The sequence below is a fragment of the Corvus cornix genome, chromosome 3 (genome assembly GCF_000738735.6).
Source record: "Corvus cornix cornix isolate S_Up_H32 chromosome 3, ASM73873v5, whole genome shotgun sequence".
NCBI lineage: Eukaryota > Metazoa > Chordata > Aves > Passeriformes > Corvidae > Corvus > Corvus cornix.
Window position 1 is genome coordinate 27,879,734 of NC_047056.1, and position 24,940 is coordinate 27,904,673.

Sequence of the window (24,940 nt, forward strand, 5' to 3'; positions counted from 1 at the left end):
TCCTGAGCCAAACCCGCCCCTGCTGACTAACTCCCTGTTGTCTGCTGCATGTAAAAGCAGCCTTGGGAAGGATTGCTTTTTACCTGCAATTTCAGGGGGAACCTTCCCACAAAAGCATTTTCTGGACAACTTTGTGAAATATGTATTTACTGTGAATCACTAGGTATTGCTTCTTCTTAGACCTACAGCCATAAGCCCTAAAGGGATTCTAGTCCTGGATCAGGAGACAGCAAAGGCCTGCACTATCTCCTTCAGTTTCCTGGAGAAGAGTTGTGCAGTGCTCCAGTTTATCCCATCGTCTGCATGATGGAGGGTGTGCCACCGAGCACACCTGTCCTGCAGTTGAGGCAATGCTATAATTTAATATACTTCATGATCAGCATTTTGAGAGTTTGAATTTGCTATTTCTCCATTATGTAATTACATAATAATAATAATTTAACTAACATAATGTACGTGGTGTTTTGCTGTTGCTTCTTATGTAAATTAGAGATATTTAGCAATATGTTGCAAAATGGATATGGGTATTTCAGACTGAGATCTAAGAGGTTACTTTGATTCAGAATGAAATAAAAAGAAGCTGTTGGAAAGACCTATTTTATAAAGAAATAACTATTTAATTATAACTCTTCATCCCATGGCTTACTCACTAACATAGAAACTGCAGAGCTTCAAAGAGTTTAAATTTTTAAAAAAAGACCAAACAAAACCCGTCTGTACTTCTGTCTTTTTAAAGAAATTCAGATACTTAAATGTAGGTTCAGAAACTGAAATTATATACAAATGGGGAATTTGAGGTTGAATTTTGAAAAAGCAGTGTGAACAACTAACTAAACATTAAGGAAATAGCTAATCTTTAGGTAGGAAAGAACACTTATTTTAGTCGTTAATCTGCTCATAAGAAGCAGAGACACTCTATATTTAAAGTACACTCCAGAAGAACTAAAAAGAAATTTAAAGTAAAATTTAGATATCAAAATATATCAGACAGCTTGACTTCTACCCAATTGTAACAAACACTTCTCATTCCTATTAAATTATGCAGCATTTTTATTATCTATTAAGTAACCTAATTTAACCCTGTTGTTCCAAAAATAGTTCACTTGCATACAGTACGGCTCAGAAGAACAGGAGATGGGGAGACCACAGCAGTGAGTCACACTGACAGGTTTAGGCCTTGAGTCAGCAAAACCTGGTCTTACTCTCAAAGCCTGGATGGGCTTGATTCAGAGGAGGCCATAGCTGTCATTTGTGTTTGGGGGTTGTACACCATGGTCTCCCAAAAGCGTGTCCCAGGTCTGCAGACACACACATGGCCGTGGTGGCCACACTGTGCTTTCCCTGGTGGCAGCACTGGCTGCAGGTGGTCATTCCAAGCTCCTGCTCTCCCTCCCCACTGTGATTTGCCACCCTTGCCACCGTGCTGATGTGTCTGTGGGATTGCACTGAAAGTCAGGTGCCTGCAGTGATCCAGATGAATAACAACTCCCTCTGGCTCTCTGGAAAGCAGTAGCTTTAACCCATGTTGCTCTGGGTGATCTGGTGTATAGCACACCTCCCAAAGACACATGTCTCAGCCCGGCTGAAGACTGGAGACTGTGGTATGAGGCTGAAACTGGCAGTGGCTGCTGGTGGAGGGGGCTGGCTGAGCTGTCCCCCAGAGCGATGGTGTGGGGTGGCTGTACCATCAGTGGGCTAGCAGGGAGGCTACAGCCCCCAGCTGCGGCTCTCACATCCTACTGAGTCATCCCATGACTCCAGATAAGCCATGTGCCTTATCGTGCCTCAGCCTGCCACCTGCAAATCAGTGATAACAAAATTTAAATAATTCAGAAGAATGTAGCAAGGCTTAGTGGAGGTTTGTAATACGTTTTGGACTCGTTACATACAGTAGAGTGGAATTTAAGGTATTGCTGTTACGGAGTGTGTTGCTAGTAGTGCTGTCTTCCTTTAATAATCCCTGCAAACTCCCTGTCTTCCTACTTTCATTACCAGTGCTTGGCTTTGGTGTCATTGTGTTGCTTGGACACCTTCTAATTTAAATTTCATGTTTTGATTTCTGGGTGATAACTTCAAACACCAATTTTCTTCTGCTACGCTATGCAGCCTTTTGCTCATTTTAATGAAACCTAGCAACCATAATGTAAATTGGAAATAACTACAGCCCATTAGACTATTGAAATCCCTGAAGATTTGAATTATTCACTATTAACAGAACTTGTATAATTATAGGTTAAGATATCACTTAGGCATTTAGCATACATCAGCTCCACTGTTAATTTTTAGCTCTTGATCTGTATTAGTAACCTCAGCTTGCTAAATTAAAGGATATGCCTCCAATTAGCCTAAATTTAACATTCAAGAACACATCTCTGGTGGGATGATGCTTATAAGTTTAGAATATCCAGGCAATTTCAACTGATCTACTAAGTCTCTATCACAAGTGGAAGAGAAAACATTTTCTTGCAAACACTTCTGTGACTTTCACAGGGGTAAAAGAAAAAAGGACAGAGCTGCATTTTGTGTAAAGTCCAAAGCCAGAAGTGTGACAAGCATTGCAGCCCTCTGCCCCTGTAGGGATCCCAAAAAAAGTTTGTACCTGGGACAGAGGCAGTTGTGTCATTGAATGAGGCCTCAGAAACCAAAACACTTAGTCTGAGGCAACAGGAAAGCATTGAGATACATAGAGAGAGAGAAAAAAAGAGAGAGCAGTGACACTTAGCAAAAAACCCCAAGCCAAACCAAACTAACACTGTAAACAACAAACCAGCAAAAAGCTATTACTTTTCCCCAAGAACTTTGGCTGTGTTTAACACCGCAGGGCTGGGTAGGACACTTCTGTTTGTGCACTGTAGATGTTAGCTGTGTACTGCAGTGCAGGCAGTTGTGGCACCTGTGCGAGGTGTGGTCCTCGCAGAGTTTGGTGCTCTGTAAACAACACTGCACAAGCTGAGTTTCAGAGCTAAGCCGTGCAAGTCCCTCATTCAAAGCTGAGCTTCTTCTTTGGGATTGTCCCCAAGAATCACAAAAATTAATTACTTTCTTGAGCAACTTTTTTCCAATTAAATGACCAGAAAAGTTAGTGTGACAGAGTTAAAATCTCATGTACTCATCCTTTAAAATAAAAGCACTTTCTGATCAGAGTAAACTGTAATTGGCTGGGATCTTAATAACAGGCTTTCAGCCACCACTGGGTAGTTTTAACTCCTTCCTGAGAGTCAGAAACACGCTGCAGTACTTTGATAAGACTCAACATTTGTCTTTTTTCTTCCAAGGGCAGTGAGATGACTTTCTCTTTGCTAGTGTATAAATTAACTCTTCCACCAGGAAGGAAAGATTCCTGGTAACCATCTGTGTATTTTTCTTACCATTTGGTACCTGCTTTAGATGATTAGCTTGCACTACATAGTCCTAGGTAATCACACTTTCACTTCTGGAAAGCCCTTTTAAAATATGTAGCTAGAAAATGGTTTAGGCTTCAAAGCAAATGATGAGTCTGTTCACACATGCTGGTCAGAAGTTGGAATAGAATCTTAAAGCTTTTGTCTTGGCCAACACTGAGAAAAAATAGTTTTTGACAGTGTCCTCTCTTATATCCATAAATTCAATAAAATAAAATTCAGTAAACATGAGTGATCTTGGTAATGAGGCGAAATGCCAGGCACTTGGTAGCTGTATAATTGTGTCATAAGTATAATTCAAAAAATGGTTGCTAATATTGATGAGTGTCTCCATAGGAAAGCTCTGGATGATAAGAAATCCTCTTCCTGGGAAATCTGCTTATAAACTTATAATGGCAACCATTACAGAGAAGGGAAAAAGCACTAAACTGGAAAATGCTATTAAGAATGTAATAGAACCCAAATTATTCAAAGCTTAGTCATTACATTCATTCAGCTAAACTTGTTGCAAAGTGTGGATTTTATTGGAAACAATTGAAATCAAAAGATTATACTACCAATACCTAACTTTAGTGTGCCCAGAGCAAATGAAAAAGAAAAAAGAACATTTTCAGCTCACAGCACAATGAGGATTTTTCCAGGGTTTGTTTTTTTCACTTAGGAAATTGGACCATGTTATATAAAACCTCTTGTCATGTTAAGCAGTCACTGTAGTATGTACATCTTTTTAATTAGACTTCCAAAATTATGGGGGTGCCTCACTCCTTAGACAGTTCCTTCTGGCCATGCCAAATTCCAAAATCTTAATGCCTGTAGTTGTCCTACCAGCCTCCAAATGAAGGCTTTGGTTGGTGAATCTCAGATTTGTGACATCCCCCACGTGCTTGCAGTCATTTCAGAACATCCAGGGGTGGTCCAGCACAGGCAGTACTGATACTCCAACTCCTTTGTTTCATGAGGCTCCTTGAACTCATCATTCCTTTGGCTGTATTGCTTGTCCCTGATGCCAGGATTATTTGTGTCCTGCGTCAAGTAGATGCCATCTAATATAAAATCCATTAACAGCTCTGAGAGCAAGGACCGAAGCTGAGGTGCCTGACTAATTCAAGGCAGCTCACTGATGAGCACGTGGGATTTTTCATCACCCTTTGGAGGCTGCTTATTCTACTCTGTGGTTGCTGGGAATGCCTGTATGCCTGACTTGAGTGCTTTGAATCACCCTACATGGACAGGGACTGACTTCTCAGCCCTTGCAATGTCTCAGTAGAGCTGCCTTAGCAGTCTGGCCTCCTCCTCTGCCTCTCCTTGTGTGGGTTTATGCCTGAACCCTTGCAGATTCCTCTTTAAAACTGTCAAATGTTTAAGGAGTTTGGATTTCTCTCATCTACTCTGGAATTTTGCCTTTAATTACTTAGAACAAAGACTTTTCCCATTCTAATTAAACACCTCTTGCCTCAAGTGCCGACTATCCGTGCCTTTGCACGATCATTTACTTTCAAGATTTTGAAAGTATTTTTCACTTGCATGCTCCAGATGGCTTGTCAGTGACAACATTCATGCATTTAGTTCTTTTCTCTCATTAAGCCTGTGGATTTTCAAAATATTTCTGGAATGCAATCTTACAGTTTTCTCTCTCTCTTATTTTTTTTTCTTTTGCCCTTTTCAACCCAAATGCAAGAAGAAGTACAAAATAGGTGTTTTCATGTCTGAGTTGATGTTGATTCTTTTTGGATAGGGGAAGAGTGGAAAGGGTACAGGCAGAACTTATTTAAATTAGTGATGTCAACAGTCAGAAGTACAACAGGCAGGTAGAGTACTGCTCAGTTGCTGTAACTCTTTAAATTTGACCTCCTGCCTAGCCTTCCTGGGCACACCTGCTCTGTGAATTGGAAGAATGAGCCAAGATATCAACAACCCGAGCTGGTAAGGCTTCCTCACAGAGCATCACACAGACGCAGTGTAGCCACAGCAGCCCATCCACAGACAAGGAAACAGTCTCCTGCAGCTGGGTAAGGCAGCCAGAGCCAGCAGCTGTATGGGGCGAGGGAGAACCTGCTCCGTGCAGGACGCAGCCTGCCTGGTGTCCCATAACATCTTCTCTTAAATCCCTTTTGTCCCACCTGCACCCATGCACCGATTAGTGAGGAAGTTAGAGCTGGCATGAGTTATGCAGGAGAGAGTGAAAAGTCATATAAATGTGCAAGTAAGTAGGAGTAGGACAGGCAGGACTAATTTTTCGCATGTTTTTGTACTTCCCAGGGTGTTGCTTGTCTCATCACACCACTCTCTGCTGGTGGGGGAATCCCATTAATGCAGTCCTTCTCTAAAGGATCAGGCCTGATCCTCCCTCCACAAGGCTGGCATCCTTGTGCTGACTTGAACTGGGTGAGAGTCAGACCCACCGTGTGGCTGGGGAAGGGGAGGTTTCGGAAAACAAATTATACATTGTTAAGTGGTTAGAAGACACGCTGGTTTAAATAAGCACTTAGCTCGCATTTACGCTTGAAAGTTTTGTCATGCTGGTAGAGTTCTGCCAGTAAACTCCTCCTACATAATTAGAGGCTTTTTGCCTATAAGATGCATTCCAGTCTGGCAAGTGATATAAGCCATAACATCAAAACCACCACTTTTTTTTTTTTTTTTTTTTTTACATTTTTTTTTTTTTTTTTTTTTCTGGTGTATTTGTGTCTGTGTAAGGGCTTTTGTTGAAGCAGTTATGTTATAAAAACCACCCTACAAAACACAAAACCTTCAAGCACAAACTGGAGCCTTGTCTACCCAGCCAGATGTTACTATGCTTTAAATACAGTTATGGAAAATCAAGGTAAAGTTGTTAGAACGTGCTGACCACAAATGAACAGTCATCAGAGATTAAGTTAAATCCCACTCAGCACTATATGAGCTAACCATATATGCAGAGTGGTATAATCTAATTTGACTTTTTCATAGCTGTGGTTGGACAGGGACTGTTTGGCTTGCTTTAAACTATATTAAATTTTAATAGGGCCGGAGTGAAATCTGCTTTATTCCAGTTTATTTTTCACTAGCATTATAACATATTTATTCTGACATCCATTACTTTGGTTGTCATCTCAATTAGGTGTGTTAAGCGTTCTTCCTTTTAGGCTTTCATGTTTATTTTCCATTTTTTTGATACCATCAACTCTAAGCCTATCTGAGATCCCAATGGGAAAGAAATGTCTGTCACTTTGATACTCCTCTGACTCTTTAAATGCAGACCCCCTAAAATTTTTTCATCGCCTAAGTGAAACTATTTTCAAGCATTAATATAGCAGATTATCAATACAAATGACAATAAATCTTCTTAGCTGAATATCACTTTCTAAAGGATGTCATTAGGCACACTCAGATTCATTTCCCCCGTGGACAGTAATTTGGTCTTGCATTTCTAATAGTCTACCACATTTTAATTACTTTTCTTTCACATGAATGCTGCTAGCTTTCCCCAACAATGCTAATGCTGCCCTTCAGAAAACAATGACAAGTTTTTATAATTGGCAAGGCTAGTCCTGAAGAAGTCACAGAAACTTATTTATTAGGCCCCATTGAAAATCAATACTATCTTACACGTGCAGTGCAAGTTTCACTCACTGATACCCAAAGTCCATCTGCTAATGAAGGACTGGAGCCAGATTTGCCCTGGAATCAATCACAGTTTGTTACTGCATTCAGAGGAGGTAGATTTAGGCTTACACTAAGTAAAAGAGAAACCTAGTTTTTCTCTGAGGTGCAATTAATTCTGCAGTGTGATGTGGACCAGATCAACCAGCCCTGCTTATTTCCCAGGCACGAGAATGCCCGTGACCGTGCTGTAAGTACCAGCTAACAGTGTGACCAGGGAACAGTTTGTTAAGCAACAGTCAAAGCAGGAAATGCACAATGCTATATCCTGGTGATTCCACTGGCAAATGTGACTGGACAACGTAAATAGCCAAGCTGGAATTAAACCAGGCATTGTATCTTTCTTACAGAAAGCACTGGGGCTTTCCTGCTTGCCACAGAGAGGGTTTGTTCCTCATCCCAGGCAGGTATTGTGGCTCATGATGCATTCGTACTGCGTCTGGCAAAGAGAGTCTGTTGTGTCACTGTGACCTCTGTAGGACTTTATGTGATGATAATCCTTGGAGAGATCCCTGCCACCAGCACTTAAAGCTACGGAAAGGACGAACTGAAAGGCTGAACCAGGAACCAGGAGTGCAGTAGAGCACTGGCACATGCTTTCAGTCATGGGATACTAAATAGACACAGTGACTGAGGTTTTCAGAGGACCATGAGAAAGTCAAACACTTGGATATACTTTTCATTGTTTTTTGCCTGCAAAAACAGTGAAGGACTACTGGCTGATATTCCACTTCAGGCCAGAGCCTCACACTGAAATAATGAAATTCTTGCTTCACTACTCAAGCAAACAGACCCAAGAGCATTTTTTCTAAACACAAACAAAAGCAAATGCAATTTTGTTGCTGGCACACAGCCTCCATGTGAATTGCACCCATTACTTTTGCTTTGGTGGCTAGCTGAAAGCAAACACATACGAGCCTACATAGCTGTTTAAGGTCAATCCTGCCAGGCTAACAGTAGGGTTTTCTCTGACCATCTATTTATCATCTATCATTGTCATCTGTATCACCACAGGAGAGTGTCATCTCCTCTTTGCTCTAAGTGTTTACTGTTATCCTCTGCAGCACCAATTGATTTCCCAGTACAGATAATAATAAACACCCAAACAGTTACATAATCCACCTGCAATTTTCCAAGAGAGGACATAAAAAATTATGCCTGTGAAAAGCAGAAACTTTCATCTTCAAAGAATACTGTGTAATTTTGGGAAATAGCCTTAAATGTGTAATTCAAGTGTAGAAGTGGGAACTACACAATTCCAAAGAAGATTCATTAGTGGTTATGTATCTTTTAGCTCCAGGCCACTGTGTGAATCAGGACCAGGTGAGTGGTGACAGAAAGTTGTTACTACCTGGCAGACAAGAGGAGAAGACGTGGTGTTCCATCCCACTCAGATTTTTCATGGGCTGCTGACCACAATACAAAGACCCTGGATTGAACAATGTGCACAGATTAATCATCTGACTCTGATCTGGGAATAATCCCTTCTGATTGGGGTAGATAAGCAATTGCCCTGCATGGCAAGTAGTCTTACCATTGCCCTTTCTGCACTTATTGTATGAAAAATGAGGACAGGCAGACCTGTAGGCAGTGCAAATTGTCCATTTGGGTCATTGATTTCAGAGTGATTACCATCGCCTGTGCTGCTGAGGAGCTGGCCCAACAGGGTTTATATACGTTGATGGAAGCCAGCAGATTTTTTGTGAGCATTACATACACTTTTTATATATGTCTACTGTAGATTAATTCTCCCATCTTTTAAAGGTACAAAATATGTTTCTCAAATCACTTGCAATCAATCAATATCCAATGCATTGGATTTTTTCCACCCTCTTGCTATACCAGATTTCACTAATTTTACAGCACATTTGAGTAAAACACATGGGTTTAGATTTTTATAGTGCCTTATGGTATTTTTGCTGGGAAAGTACTTTCAAAGTGGGGTGGGGTTTTTTCCTTTTCTTTTTTTTCTGTGTGTGCATTCATTAATCCAGTCTCAAATTCTGATATTTCTGTCCTTTTCAACATTTGATAGATAAGAACAGGACATACTACAGTACACTCAGAATTCCCATTTTACTGCAAACTTTTAATTTGCCTCTATAAATCACATAACCCATTCTGCTTCTGGTGGATGATATGTGTCCCCAACAAATGATACACCAGGTATTAGTGGTATTAAAATCTAAGAACTCTAAACTCCAACCTAATAAAAAGTACACCTGTCATTACATATTTCAATACATGGGCAGAACACCTTTTTTAACTGTCTTGAAGGAAGCAGCACAGGTGCAGTCTCATGCTTAAGAACAGCCATTTCTGCTCCTTCACATCACACGAACAGCAATAAATAGCTGGTGTGATTAATGAGATGAACTAAGACCATCTCCAACCTGATTTGAGTATTTAGTTAGTCAAAGCAGTTGTTTACTTCCCATATGACAAAGCAACAGGGGTTACTATAATTAATAAAAAGTAATGATAAATAATTTTGAGAATATGAGCTTTATGAATGTTTACTGAATGTTTTAACAAACAGATGAAAAAACCCCAAACTCCTCCAAACATGAATACAAACCCCATGTTTCCCTGCCCTGGCTTTCTGGATGTGAGCCGTAATGCCCCAGTGGCTCAGCTCTGCTCCAGTGTGGGCAAGAGGAGGGGACACCAAACCCACGTGAATGAGGCCGCTGGCCAAACTCCCCATTTGTAGCACGCCTCTGAGGCACGCACACCCACGGAGCTGTGGGTGTGTTTTCAGTGCTGTAGGGCACCCAGACAAGCTGGGGAGAGAGCCTGGGCAAGAGGAAGATTTGCATCTCCCCATGGAGAACATGAGGTGGAGACAGACCTGACATGGGGGCCATGTCTCACGGCCTGCACTGTTGTCAACCTGAGCAGCACAGGCCAGCCTGGTAAAACAGCACCATGTTTACCCTTTGGTATTCCTAAATGAGATCCTCTAATGTCTCTTTTCCATCTCTGCCATTTCATGTTTATGGGGTGCCACATACCTTCTCACCTGCCTAGAACCTTCAACACACAAGACAAAAAATAAAACCCCAAAGCATCTCATCCCAGCCACAGAGCTATGCAGTTTCTCAGCATTTGCTTGGTTCTTTTTTCAGCAAAGAAACGTTACTCTGGGGGAGAGGCACAGGGACCTATTGATCTGCTGACTCAGATGTCAAAGGGGCAGATCACACATAGCATCCCAAAAGCTTTTCTGTTGCTGAGTACCCTACTTCTGCAGGGGCTTAGCAGCCCAGACTCCTGAAGAGGGATTTACTCAAGTAACATGTTGCTTTTCCCAACAGCATTTTCTCTTGCAAACACCCATCTTGTCAATGAGCAATTCCATAACCATTAGTGACTCTGGCTTCTCAGTGGACCAAATATATGTTTTGTGTGCTTGAAGAAGATTTGGTGCTTTTGACTGGAGCTGCAAATAAAATTCACTGAAACACAGAACCAACTTTGGCTCCAAGAAAAAAAAGTCCAGTGACGTAAAAGTTTGGTGATTGTAATGGAGGTTAAAGTTATTTGACCTGGGTTGAATTTCAGCTTGAAAGAAGGGCAAATTGAGAACTTGCAAAGACTTGAAGAATAATTCCATAAACAAAAAAGGTACTTTATCAGATAAGCATTCCCATTAATTTTTATTCAGTCTCATTCAAGAAAGTTATTTTTTTGGTGCCAACAGATTATGTTAAGATTAGTTCTGAACTCCTACAGAAAGAGGTTGGCTGTCTCTGTTTCTGAGCCATGACTGAATCCTGAATGAGAAGAGGACAAAAGAAAGGTTTTATGGCACAACAGCAGACAAATGAAGAGCCTACAATCCTGGGAGGAGACTGACAGGGGCAGGCTTGAGGAGAGGCAAAGGCATCACCATTTGCCTATCAAGGGTAGTCTGAGGTAGGGGAAAGTAGTAGGTAGGTCTTTCTTTCAAGGTTTGATGTGGACAGGAGAACCTTACAGGCAGCTGCCCAAGCTCTTAGTGCAGAGGCCTTCTCTTCCAGAAACAGGCAAGGTCCTATCTGTGGCCTTGTCACAGAAAATACATGAAAAATAATATAAATAGTATCCACTGTACATTGGGATTAAAGAGAGAGAGCTGTGACATAGTGCTGATTAGCACATGACTTTATTCTGCTTTTTTGCTTTGCTCTTCTTTTACTGAAGTTCTCCACTATTTTTACTACTCCCTCTCTCTCATTCAAGCTGTGTTTGAGAAACCATTCCTCTCCATGGACTACAGCAGGCTTTGGATCAAATCCTACAATACATTTGCAGCTTGTTGAATTACTAAACATACTTGCTTCACAATCTTTGTGCTATATATTGCTTCATCAGATGAAACAATGATAAAATTTGATCCTATGGTCTAATTCCAAGGAAGGCAAACACCCTAGTCAGAACTAGCATGCCAGCTCAGCTTTTGAGTCCTTTGGAAATCTGGGCTCCTCTAAGCCCGGGCTTTCACTGCTGGTAGTTGGCCAGATTTACAATACAATAAATTACTTGCTCCTGGAGAGAATTTTAATCAGATAAATGCAGTGATTTCTTTATACTGTCTGGAGGCAGTCTCTGAAAAAAAAAGTATACAGCCTGATGTGACTGATTTAGTGTTATTTTATAGACATACATGCATTCCCTATGATGGCTTACTTTTAAGAATGTTTGTTTTTTGAATAGCAATATCTGTGTTACTATCACTATTAATCCAGGAAAAGGAAATTTGTGGCTCAAAGTCCCTTGTCCATATGAGTCCTCACTCCCAGTACACTGAAAGCTTGAGGTGAGTCTAAATTTATGGCTTCTCAAAGCCTGTTAAGTATAGGAAAGGTTTTTTCTCTTCTGATTTACCTAGTAAGTAACCATAAAGAAGCCTAGAAGGAGAAAAAAAATGGTTCAGAATAGGTTTCTCTGCAGCAAACACTCAAAGACTGTGAAAATACTATAACGGTATCACTACTAGAAGATAAAGCTGGCATAAAGAAATAATATGTATTTCAATGTTGCAAACAGTGAGGTTAAAAAATTAATTAAAGAACCTTGCCCATATACAAAAGATGGTAGGCTAGTCTAGTCTCAAACCTGTAAGTGGGAAAAAGATTTGAGGTTTAAAATGAGTGTCTCAGCTGGTGCTTTGGACAAAGACTTTTGACCAATAATTAAATTAGTAAAATCATGAGTTAAGTTGTTTGGGGTTTTGGGGGGTTTTTTTGGTTGGCTGGGTTTTTGTTTGTTTGCAGGGTTTTTTTGGTTGGTTGGTTTGGTTTTTTTGGTTTTGTTAAATTACTAAAATACTATACCTGCCTTTAGACACCAAAACTGCCTCCGTGTGAGAGAAACTAAGCGCACACAACCATAACATGATGGCCGCTTCTGTAGCTTTGTCAAGGAGATCTCACCTGCAGGGGCTAGGGAAAGCTCCTGCTCAGGGTTCTCAAGCTAGGACTATAATAAATACATGGAGACTTTGATACACCTGTCTTTCTTTCCTTCCCCCTTCCTTTTCTTACTAGCTTTGGTATCAAAGACCTTCACCCTGTAACACTTGTTACTTGGACTTCGGAGTAAACGCATTCAGTCCCCATGAAACCCTACAGAGAGCACACTGCAAGTGGGTTGAGTGAGCAGGGAAGCACACTCAGCCACAAACAACTCTCATGCCCGTAACAATTCCTCCTAACTGCATCTGAACATCTGTCATTCATCTCTCTCTTTATATTTGCTAGCAGCTTTAGGAATATCTAGGCCACTAGGCAGATTTTCTATTCAAAACCTGTGGCCCAAATTCTTAAGAACACACATTATATCCCCTTAAAAGGACAAAGAGGAGTGTGTCTGCTTGTTTACATTTGTTTAGAAAGCAGAGCCAATGAGCTAAATTATGATGCATTGGCATAAGAAACAGTGGAAATCTGCTTGAGTAAGACAAAGAGTACCAATATATTTCTGTTTTTTGATCAGTACCTGCCCTGCATTCAACACGCCTTATGATGGTTAATTCATTCAAAAGTATAAATAGTACAAACTAGGGGATCAAGCCTAGAAGCCAGCAGCTGTGTCCCCTGCCTCCTCACATCCAAAATGCCTGATGTTAAAGAAGACTGCAGCACAGCTACTTAATTGTTCAGCCATTTAAAGGGCAACAAAACCAGTCAAGCTTTTCTGAACCCTAGTCTTACATTGGCTGTCAGTTCTCTAAAAAGCATCTTTTCACCTTAGAACACAGTCCAGAACAGTAAGAGACTCCACAGTGAAGCCTCACATACAGGAGCATTTAATGAAACTAACACCCAATGGTATAAGAAAGACAAATTGTGTATTTCAATTTGATTGAGAACACCCTATGGCCACTGGAGTGGAAGGATTTTTTATACTGATGGCATGGGCTGGGAGTGTGCTCATCTGGTTCTGTTCCCTGGCCTTAGCTAACAACTTCTAGCATCACCTTGGGCACACTCATTATCTCCAGGTTACATTTAGGAAAATCCCATGAATGGCTTTCCAAAGCTGGGGCTTTTTTGCAGAATTCTTGATGATGTGAAATTATTAAATCAGGATTAATGGTGTTTCTAAAAATACTTGTGCAGCACAGGTTGTTCAGTCCGATGCAGGAAAAAAGGTTAAATTATACAATGTAAGCAGACGTTCAGCTTAGATGATCGTAACAGTCCCTGCTGGACTTAATATCCATGAATCAATGTATGACAGGGGATAAATGCAGTGGGACATTATGTGTTTACTGATTCCAGTCTTTTTAAAACCTTTTTCCTTTCTTTTCTTTGAAGCCTCAGACACTGACGATTATTCTAGTCTGAATCACAGAATGATTTGCTTTGGGAGGGACCTTAAAGATCATTGAGTTCCAGCCCCCCTGCCATGGGCAGGAGGACACCTTCCACTAGACCAAGTTGCTCAGAGCCTCATCCAGCCTGGCCTTGAACACTCCAAGGATTGGGCATCCATCTCTGGGAAGCCTGTTCCAGTGCCTGCCCACCCTCACTGTAAAGAATTTCTTCCTAAAATCTAATCTAAATCTGCCCTCTTTCAGTTTAAAGCCATTCTCCCTCGTCCTATCACTTAAAAAGATTAAAATCTTAAGAGATTAATGGCTTGATCCTGCAAGGCAAACTTTTTAAAATATGGTAGATTGGAAGAATTCTTTGTCAAAAACACACAGAGTAGCTGCCTTTGACAAAAGAAACTGTTTTCAGTGTGAGCTTTAATTTTGACTGTTCGTCAAAAGTAGATAACTCAGTGCTGACTTAAGGCAGTGGTAAAGCTTCCACATGACTTCAGTGACCCAACCCTTCACCACTGCTCTTATTCCATCCACCCAGCACAATGAGTCAACTGATTGCATTTAGGAATTTGCTGTACACCTGCAATTTATTGTGCTGTCATCTCAGAAAGAAGTACTGTTGAAGAATGACATAGTCTTTCCTTTAGAATTTACTGTACCAATAAAATTAATCACTCAACCTCCAGTTCCTAGAAAACTCCACAGAGGAAATCAAATTCTAAAGAGGGTCCTTTCTTATCAGTACCAACCAGGTAAAAAGTGAATCACTGCACAGGCCTCAATGTGAAATACAGATGGCCCTGGAGTGGCAATCAAACTTTAAAAGTTCATGTTTCACAGAAACATCAAGGTGGGGAGTTGGAAAAGGTTGGACTGATTTGGAAGTGCTCCCACAGTTTGAAGCATTTTTTGGTTTAATGTAGTTAGCAGTGGTTTCAGGATGCAAGGAAGAGCCCACCCGGGGCAACTGTGATTTAGATAAGGGAGACACATGCCAGTGGCTGAGTCAGATGAGTGACAACACAGAAAATCCAATCCAGCCTTTGCTTTGAGTCTGGCACCTATCAAAAGCTGCCTCCCAAGGAAACGTATGACACGAAGCCACGATCTGGTATGGGCATACCACCTCTGGAATGGTGAGGGCAGTGAATGAACACAAAGCTGGTTTGTCCCAAGCCCTCCCATCCATGAGGCTCAGTGTAGAGGGGTAGGTTTTACAGGACCAAGGGAGTCCATACTGCCCTTCCCATACTGTTAGCACCACTCGGCATAGCACACACACAGTGTGACTCCATGGGAAAGTGGCCACACCACTGAGCTTCCCCCCTTGCTCCATCAGGAACGGTGTGCTTTACAAGCACTGATGTGCAAAGACCCGTAACTCGTCCTTGAATGGATTTGCTACTCCATTCAGGAGTTAGCAAAGTAAAACATGAAAACTCAACAGCCTGAACATTTTTCCAGTGCCTCACAGTTAGTGTCTAAGAGTTTTGAAGAAAAAAAAATCTGTGCCAGGAACTTGAAATCCCATTACCTATTAGACCCAAGTCCACACTAGTCCTGTTTATTTTTAAGAGAAAGCTTAAGGTTATTCAGCTATTCAGCTGAATGAGTAAGGAATATAATTTTCATGAGTCATTAGAGGATATACAGAAATCAGTAGAACTATCCAAATTTTGCTGCTAATTTGCTATGGTTAGGTCACTTAAACTCTCCATTCTCCCTTATTCCTGCCCATAAAGTAAAGACAATTCTAATGACTGATCTTATTACAGAAATACTGGAAGATTTAATGAGCTAATATTTTTTCCAACAGAGGAAATATGTAAAGTACTCAGTAAACGCTGAATGTTATCACTAGTGCTGGAGCAGTGGTGGATAGTAAGAGTGCCAGCCCTTTTAGCTAAGGGAGAGATAGAAAAAAAATCTTTCATTGAGAGAGAACCAAAATTGAAAGGGGTTATATTTTTACAAATTTTCACAATTGCATGTTCCAGAACTTGCTTAAAACATTGTGAAGTCACACGACCTATTTGCTGCGTTTCAAAAGCAAGAGAGTGACTCCCTCATCTCCACAAACACTTCAATCTTGCTTTTACTGCTTCTTCACATACAACTTGCCATTACATATTTTAAAATCCCTACGCCAGGCAAAATTAATTAGTCCAAAAGTCTTATGGAGATTTACAAACTTGCTTGATAAATCCTGTGCTTCAGCCTAGGATGGTTTTTCTTTGCACATTAACAGATGAAAGCTACCAGAAATTATTATAAAGCACAGGGTAAGAAGCTCAGGTAGTATAAAAGTACTCTTCAGTTGGCTTAGGTTGACTTATACTTTGAGGATCTGGACACAAACCAAGAGGAAGCTTGCCAACAGAGCTTTTCCTCAGCAACCGTCTCTTAGAGAGGCCATTGCAATCCCAAATAATTTCCTCTATTAAACCCCTGTTCCAGCTCAGGAGTTCCTTCCTTTTGCAGCAGCAATGGGAAAATGCAACCAACAGCATCAGATCCATCTGCACGAGTAGTTTAACTACACAGATCCATGATTAGTATTTCAATTTGTGTACTGTGCTTAACAAAGAAGCTTGAGAGCCAGCTTCAATTCATAAGGAAACATATTTTTCAAAGCCATCTGAGCTGACACGTTAACAAAAGAACACTATCTGACTCACTGAAATCAAGATCCTCCTCAGCAATAAAAACCTGGGGAAAGAGAGGATTTGCATCTTGCCCAGGATGTCAACAGGATTTGCTCAATGACAAAAGACACACTGATCACTGGCAGCCTAAACCCAGCACAGCAGGCATCAGCAGTTAGTCCTGTCCTTGTAGATATCTTAAATGGGTTCATAATTTCCCTCATTTCATCAATTTCATTAAGATGAGAATGTTCACATCAGTAAACATACACATTTGGACAAATAAGCTTGTATGATGAGATTACACTCTGTACTGGAGTTTGCAGAACAGCACTGCTCCCAGAACGTGCAGCTCTGCGCCATCAGCTGCCATTACTTTTGTTCTCAGTGCCCCTGTCATAACACACAGGGCCCCAGCAAGTAGTAAGTGATGGCAGCTGACATGGGGAGTAACTGAGGCACAGATAGAATTGGTGTTAGTGCTCCTCTGCTGCCAGAATACAGCCCAGGTTTGTGGTTTGGGTTGTTAAGGAGCCCAGCAGATTGATGTTTTTTCCTATTTTTCCCTTCACTGTAGCATCAATTTTGTTAGGTTTATAGCTCTCGCAGAAAAATGTCCTGCTAAACACAGATGACAAAATATATAGTACATACAGAAAACATATCCTGTAGGGACCTTTCAACATCATCTCCAGATATCATATTTTTCTGATTATAAAATAACTCTTCAATATCTCCAGCTGTGCATGGAGACATGACATAAACCCAACACAGTAGTATCAAGGAATTGATCTGCTTGCATCTTCTTTCCTGCCACCAGCTGTATGAGAGTCATTTACTTAAAAGCAACTTTGGAATTCAAGTATTTTGACCTCAAGTATATCAAAACACCTCTAGGCAACCTCCATGCAGGATCAGCTGAGTATAGCCCCATTTCTACCGACATGAGGAATAATGTCATTTGATCTCAGTCTTTTTATCTTTTCTAATGCTTTTGTCTCTTTTGCCTACTCCTCCTGTTACCTGGTGTGCAGCGTGCCCCTTAAGAGATCCAGGATACATTGTCTCAGAGAAACAGCAATTAATTATTAAACCTGTCTCTGTAACAGCCTTCCAGGTGTTGAGACAATCTGTAAGCTAAGCACTGATGTTTATCTCTGTAACACGGCACTACTGCATGAAACCTGTCAGCTGAACTGCTGCACAAGCCTTTTCATTTTTATCCGTTTTTACTTTTTATGGAATCACCTTACAATGGAAAAATGCCTTTTTACAGAAAAGAAATAGACAATCTGTGGTTAAATCCTCCCTTTTGTCCACTTCTGGGCAGGCATATGTCACCATGCAAAACATCACCCTGATTTCAGTACTGTACTTACCACCTTTGCTGTGTAAGCAGTCAGGAGCTGGAAACCTGGAGCCAGGTTCAGATCCAGCACTTGCCGTTTCCAAACCAGCTCATTTCTTGTGGGATTACACATCTTTACATCATCTGGCTAATTTTAAGGTTGTCCATGGAAAGGGAATAGAGTGGGTGAGGGCTGAGAATCTGCTGCTGGCAAAAAAACTCCCAGAACTGTGGGGTGAGATTTTGTGCCCTGCAGTTGCCCGATGAACCTTTGGTGATTAGATTTCTTTTGTCTGCCTTTATCAGTATTATTACAGTTATTTTTTTCATGGTCTATAGTAACACGTTAAAAATCCCTCTCAGGGATCTAAAACTATTGTCCTAATCGCAGTGCAAACAACCTAGAAGTAACTTAATAAACACTAGAAGAGTCCAGGTTTCTTACGGGTTTGTCTCTCATGGTTATTCAGAGGTACAAACTGAGGCACTTTTTTTGATGCCTAACTACTGTACCTCCCTTATGAATTTTTTGGTATCTACTAAGATACATTTTATCTGCTACTTTTCTTTCTGGCATGTGACTTCAGGGTTCCTCTCTGCTCCAGCTGGCTGCCTACTTGCACAAAACTTGCAGAAATTCAATTAGCTTTGAGCCCATCTCCAGCAGCCAAATTAAATCAACTGGTGTGTTCAACAGTTATCTGAAGATGTACAGAACATGACCACCCTGTTTCCTGAGGAAACCAGACTAGCAATTCCTACTTCTAAGAGTTAATCATTTGCAATGGATATATGAAATAAATGGGAAAAAGAGAAGATGGCAGAAAGGCTGAAGTTAGGTAATAAAGAGCCGAGCATTCCATTGTGCAAGAAAATGAACATTAGTCACAGTCCAATGCTGACAGCTGCACCTCCTTTGCAACCAGGCAAGGCATTTAAAGGAAGGATGGGCAGCCAGGAGGAAGGTGGCAAGGTGGGGTTTGGTCCCAAATCATCTTATATGTACAAGGCAGCGTGGGGGGAAACTCCCCTTGAAGGGATCTAGTAGGGACAAGCTGTTTACCCCTGGATCCAAGTGCTGATCCAAGGAGACTCACCTGCCTCTGGCCTTGCCCCATGACATGCCATTCACTCCAGCCATAGCCTGGGGCTCATCTTCCAGCTGAGCATCTCATGGAAACAATCCTGCTGCCTCAACCCAAATGGAGCAAGGGGAAGCTTCCTTTATAAATTCAGACATGAGCAGGTGGAGAGCTGCTCCTGTGGAAAGTCAGGAGACACAGTAACTTTTTCCATTGTTTGCAAAAGGGGTGTCTGCCCACACCCTCCACAGGGAGGGGAGGTCTTGGAGAGGGACTGTGTTTTCAGGACCTTCTTTACAAAAGTGAAATGCTTGCATTTTTCAGTATGGGGAAGGGAAACGCAGTTAATGTGTGTTGAGAGACATCTCAACATGTTTCTGACATTTTCTGTGTTACAGGAGACATCTGGGCTCTCACTTTTCTGCATGGGTGGATACTGGAGGTTTGGATGGAAAGAAACCCCAAATTTAAAGAGCTTCTGTAGCATGTTTTGGCTGATGTGGGTCCACTGAAAAGCAGCAGTAAACAGGTGCTGGTGGCTGAACGGACGGATACGTAGGCCACGATGATAGAGACAGGACAGAGTACAAGATTCTGCGGAGCTAGGACTACTCACAGGTTTGGCTGTTTCACGTATCCATAAGGCAATGTCACATTTTCCATTTGGTCAAATGAAGATGGCCCTGGAATAAATAAATGTGAGAATTGTTAGCTGAAGCAGTGACAAATCAGACGTGTGTACTTTGCCTCTAGAAAAGCTGCTTTTTTTCCTCTACCTGCATCAAGAGCACAAGCTGGCTCCAATCAGCTCTTTCCCTTTTCTAGCTCTCTGCTGTCAGAGCTACCTTGTTCCAGGAGAGTTTTTTCCCCACTGGCTAAGCCTGATGCTTTAAGGCCTGTGCAGGCTTTAAAGCTGCTTACAGATTGCAAAGTGACCTTTCTTAGACTCCAGACTGAGACTGACTCACGTGAACTGAGAGTCCCTGAACATGGGGGGCAAATAGTCTTTCATATTTCTAAACTGTCAGATAGTCATTAGTTATAAATAATAAACATCACGTGGCTTGCAAAACATATATCCAGCCTATTTAAGAGTACTTAATGCTTGCGGTAAGTTTTTTACCTCCAAGTATTTTTATCTTAACTGTGGTTTCAGCCCTTGGCCTCAGAATTGCCTACGGGAGGGAAGGAGAAAGGTAAATATCATACATTATACTCTTGAGAGGTGAAGAAAAGAAAAGGGGCAAGCAAAAGACAGAACTTGGATGAGACCCAGGAGAAATGAGGATGGACTTGTGCACACATTAGCCATCGTGGTTGCAGTGCTTTGCAGAAAGGCTGTGCTTGCTGCCTGCTTCTTGCCAGACACCAGGCAGGAAGACTTTGTGCAAGCCCCATCCTCAGCATCTGACCTCTGGGAAAGGCAGGACAGGAGGCAGAGCGGGTGCCTGCTCCTCCCAGCTGCACCCCAGTGCTGACTGCGGTGCCAGTCTGCAAGGCAGGCAGGGGTTACACAGATTGGCTCCCCAAGAACATAGCATGATTCCTCTTTCCTCTCTCCAGTTCACTAAGCCCTCATTTCCTATGCCTCTGCTAGCACAGTTCAGGCTGAAAAATAGTCTTCGTAATGGCCAAGCTTGTTTGCTTTCTTTGGGGATGTTTATTTAATATCTCTTCACTAATGAGTCAGGCTTTTTCTATGATCCACAAGGCATCAATATTGCATGTGCTCAGAGACCTGAAGGCTAAGAAATACATGGATGCTAAGCACTGCGTATTTCAAGCGGCAAGAGTTTTGTTAACAGCAACAGCTAAACAAGCCAGGGAACAGCCTGAACTTCTGGAGTCAAAGCGAGATCAAAGCACACAAAGGTTAATTGGCAAAATGCCACAGGAGCCATTTTGCAGTGGGAATTTATGATTTACAAGTGTACCAGGAAAAGACTGCTTTAATCACTAGATTATGCTAAGTACTTACCAAATTTAATACAGTAAACCACTATTTTTTTCCTACTTCAGCATCAGAAAGCTTCCCTTCTTAAATATAGAAACATATAATCAGATTCTTATCAAATGGTTTTCCCCTCCTTCCCCAAGAAGAGCATTAATATTATAAATAAACACATCAAGATCTCTGAGAAAGGGCTGCAGAGGATGGGGAGAAGTTCTACCTCTTCCTCCCTGTCCCTATCCTGTTTTGTGCGTCCCACAACTATTTGCTTGGAGGCACTTGTCCCATTTGCCTGTGCTGCCCTCTGGGTTGTTTTCTCCATGACTTGGAGTTGTCCTGTGAGCACAGAAATCCCCTGATGCCCTTCCGAGTAGCCCTGTGTACCTCAATTGCCCAGCATGCTCCTTGGACAACAACTTTGCCAAAACAAGGGGGGAGGGGATGCTAAGGAACCCCAGAATCACATGTTCCTGGTGGCAAGGACATGCCACCCAGAGGGTCACCCCACAGCCAAGGGACGCTGCTGCAGGAGCAAGGCAGCAACGCTGGCTCACCACCTCCCAAAGACAGCATGTTAAAAATTCCATTGTGAGCTTAAATGGTATTCATAGACACCATCAATTACAGAGACCCTAAATGCATTGAATAAAAATCCATTTAAAGATCAGTGCTCTTCAAGACTCCTAAAAACAGCTCAAAAAGATGATATCACTATAACCCTCTCCTGAATTTCATGGTTTCAAGTAGATCTCTGATGCTCAGCAGGGTTTGGTTCACACTGAGGCTCAGCGCCTGACACCGGTATCCATCAAAGAGCAGAACAGAGACAGCAGGAAGCAAGCTCAGACTGACCTTTTCTGTTACAGGGAACAGGGCTCACAATTCCCTTACCTTCACGAAACAAGATTCAGCGGCATAACATCAGTACAGAATTAGTGTAGAATAAACTAAAAATCAGTCTCACAACCTTCAGGATTGGTAAAAATCAAAAGACAGCACAGGAACAGAGCCCTATCTCTAAGCCAAGGCAAACAGCTGACCTCTTGCTCCGTTTTTAAACTCCAACCTGCCCCTCCTTGTCTTTGACCATAACTGGGCACAGCTGGGCGCCCGCCGCTTGCCTCCAGCCGGGGGGAGGCTGAGGCAACAAACAGAAAACATATGTGAGCTACAGCCCTTGCTAAATGAGCTGTACGCACTATTTTTCATTCTCGGTGTGGTGGCATTTGAGGCAGTTGTTGGAGTGCTCACAGGGGTGCAGTTTCTTTGGCTAAAGCTGGCTTTTTGGTCATCTGAACCTAATTTACGCAGCTGTAGCAGATGTCCCAGAGCCAAGGACACAGGGATAGCAGCAGGCAGTGCCAGTATACCAGCAATATGATAGGCACAGTACCTCAGTCGTCAGTGGATACATATATTGTTATCCTGATTTTGACTCTCAGGTCTAAAATGAGTTATTTAAAGTTATTTAACCTCTTGAGTTTGGGTTTCCCTGGCTACTTATGTTTTTATTTGTGTTTACCAATTCATCAGTGCTGCGTGCAAAAATAAGATAGTGCTTACAGGCTATTCTCAAGAGAAGAAGCATTTTTCATTCCGAGTTTTACTGGAGCAATGGTACTAGAAGCAGTAATAAGGCATAAGTTGCAGTAATGCTGCTTATTCCCTTCATAACTAACCTACAAGGGTGGAGGAATATTAAGTACCATGTAGGTCACTGATTTTCTTATTCATGCAAAATCTCCACTGCAAGTTTAAGCAATGCCCATACCTATCATGCAACAGGGTAAGCTGTGATGCAGTTTGCTTTTTCTTCATTAATGTCATTTGTTTCTATCCCTTACTCAACCCCTCTTTTTTTCTTTATTTTTTCTTTATTTTTTCTTTTTTTCTTTTTTTTTTTTGTTAACTGTTCTGCAGAAAGTCAAACCACAGTCACCTTTCTTCTACAAACAAATCCAATTAGTTAAGATTGTGGATGGATTAAGATTTAAGACTCCTCAGAGATGCCTGGATGGAAACCCTCTAGGTTAGCTAGTTCTTATTCAAAAACACACAAACAAGGATGGAGGACAGCACCACATTTAACTTGGGGACTGGTGGGTGGAAACCACCAGATAATTAAAGATCTCTCTTTATCACCCTTGAAAAGGGTGGATCAGATAAGCCAGGATATGACCCATTACCGACAAGGACAGGTATGTAGGTCACTGTGTCACATGGAAAGACGCAGAGCAGAACCCGAGCAGCAGCCTGCACGCAGTGGCCCAGATCAAAGCAGAAACTGGGGACACCTTCAGAAAGAGCTCTGGCCATGGATTGGGGAACAGCAGAACAAAGAAAAGCACCATGCCCAATTCTCTTTTCCCTCTGGATAGACAGATTGCCATCTTGGCTGCTGTCAGGAGATAGCTGATGAAAAAAATCAAACCCTGTAGTGAAGAATTCCTAGGATTTTTTATGGCCAGAAATAGGGAGAGTAAACAGGTGCAGGGAGTATGCAAACAGCTGCACGTGCAGCACGAGTGACTTCTGCTTGGTCCCACTCTTCCTGGAGTTCTTTCATCCAGAAAAACTGTCAAAGCGAGGAGAAGGGAACAAGGATTTCTCTCCTAAGGCACGGAACACAAATGAGGCAGATGGCAGGATTGATACAAAGGTTTCAGGCATTCAGTTTTTGAAGGAACAGGTTAGGAGAGATCTGAATCCAGCTTCAGCAGGGTGAGCCATCAACTAGTCTGCAGCTCTGGCTGAACAGCTGCTATTGCTCTTGGAAATAAAAGTTGCCAGCATATAGGTGCCAATAAAGTCCAATGCCAACATGGTCAGTTAAGACTGATGGCATGAGATCATCCTGGAGCACCAGCTACCCAGCAGGAGTCAGTAAGGGTAGAAATGCTGACAACCACTTCTCCACTGCTTTCTAGTGATGCCTGTTTAGGTCCATGTGACTCCAGAAGGCACCATGCTTGTCACCTGCCGGGCAGTTCCCTTGATTATATGGTGTTGCACAGCAACGGGATATGACTGTTTCCCTGGATCAAGACGTGGGTATTTCAGGACACAGTATTTTAGATAACTGTTTACACAGTCACAGCTGGCTGCAGTAAAGTCATCAAGTGTTTCTGAGGTTACTTAGTACTGCAGGAAAACTGAACAAGAATCTGCCTGAGCTCCTTCACCATGGCCTCTGTCCCAAAGGGTGCCACAAACCCATGAAAGTGGCAAAGGCTCAGCACTGCAGCAGAAGCTACTTTGGGTGCTAGCAACTTAAATTTTGGCAGCCTTTGGTCTAAACAGCTTGAATATTGGGGGAGAATTGTAACACTGCAGAAGTCTCTTTTATGATGAGGGGGATTAAACACTGGAGCAGGTTGCCCAGAGAGATGGTAGAGGCCACACCCCTGGACACATCCAAGGCTGGCTTGGACAGGGCTCTGAACAGCCTGATCTGGATAGAGATTTATCTGTTCATTGCAAGGGGGTTGGACTAGATGACCTTTAAAGGTCCCATCCAACCCAAAGACCTCAATTGCACCAGCTATTCTGCCCTCATCAGAAAGGTACTGTTGCACTCTCTACTTCTGCTGCTACCAGCTCTGAGCAGAATGGTGCCAGTTTAGCAAGAATATCTGCCACCAACAGAGCTTATTGGAGGATAAGACCTATCTTGTGTGAATGCTGAGTTGGGAATGCATTTTCTTTTCACACTGTAATAAATCTGAATGTTGCAACCCCCTGGAAAATAATTGTTTAGGGTTGATCATAATGCAGAAACAATTTTTTTGAGTCTGCCTATGGAGTTTTTATGTCTTTATGAAAACAAACATTTCATAGGGAAGAAAGAAATTTATTCTAAAAAGTCCCCAAAAGTGAAAGCGAGACACTTCACCACCATCCAAACTTTGCAAAACATGAATTTCTGTAGAACTGTATTTTTTTACTGGCCTGCTATAGCTGTAATTGGTTATTGTTTTCCTGTCCAATTCTAATCAGTATAGCAATATCCAACAAGGTGTGTTGAAAAACGACATGGTATTATATGGGCAAAAAT

At 41.9% G+C, this 24,940-nt stretch overlaps 2 long non-coding RNA genes across 3 annotated transcripts; one reads left to right on the plus strand and one right to left on the minus strand.

Moving 5' to 3' along the window:
- The first annotated feature begins 1,842 nt into the window (after positions 1-1,842).
- On the plus strand, positions 1,843-19,652 carry LOC109143810. The gene is made up of 3 exons (XR_002044182.2): positions 1,843-1,907; positions 5,661-5,786; positions 19,334-19,652. It is a non-coding gene; the product is annotated as an uncharacterized LOC109143810 (long non-coding RNA).
- LOC120411789 lies at positions 18,957-21,902 on the minus strand. Of its 2 annotated transcripts, none has more exons than XR_005604311.1 (3): positions 21,778-21,902; positions 19,552-19,618; positions 18,957-19,113 (listed from the first exon to the last, which is right to left on the minus strand). It is a non-coding gene; the product is annotated as an uncharacterized LOC120411789 (long non-coding RNA). The 2 variants fall into 2 exon arrangements; XR_005604310.1 differs by lacking the exon at positions 21,778-21,902 and adding an exon at positions 19,712-19,794.
- Positions 21,903-24,940: the final 3,038 nt, after the last annotated feature.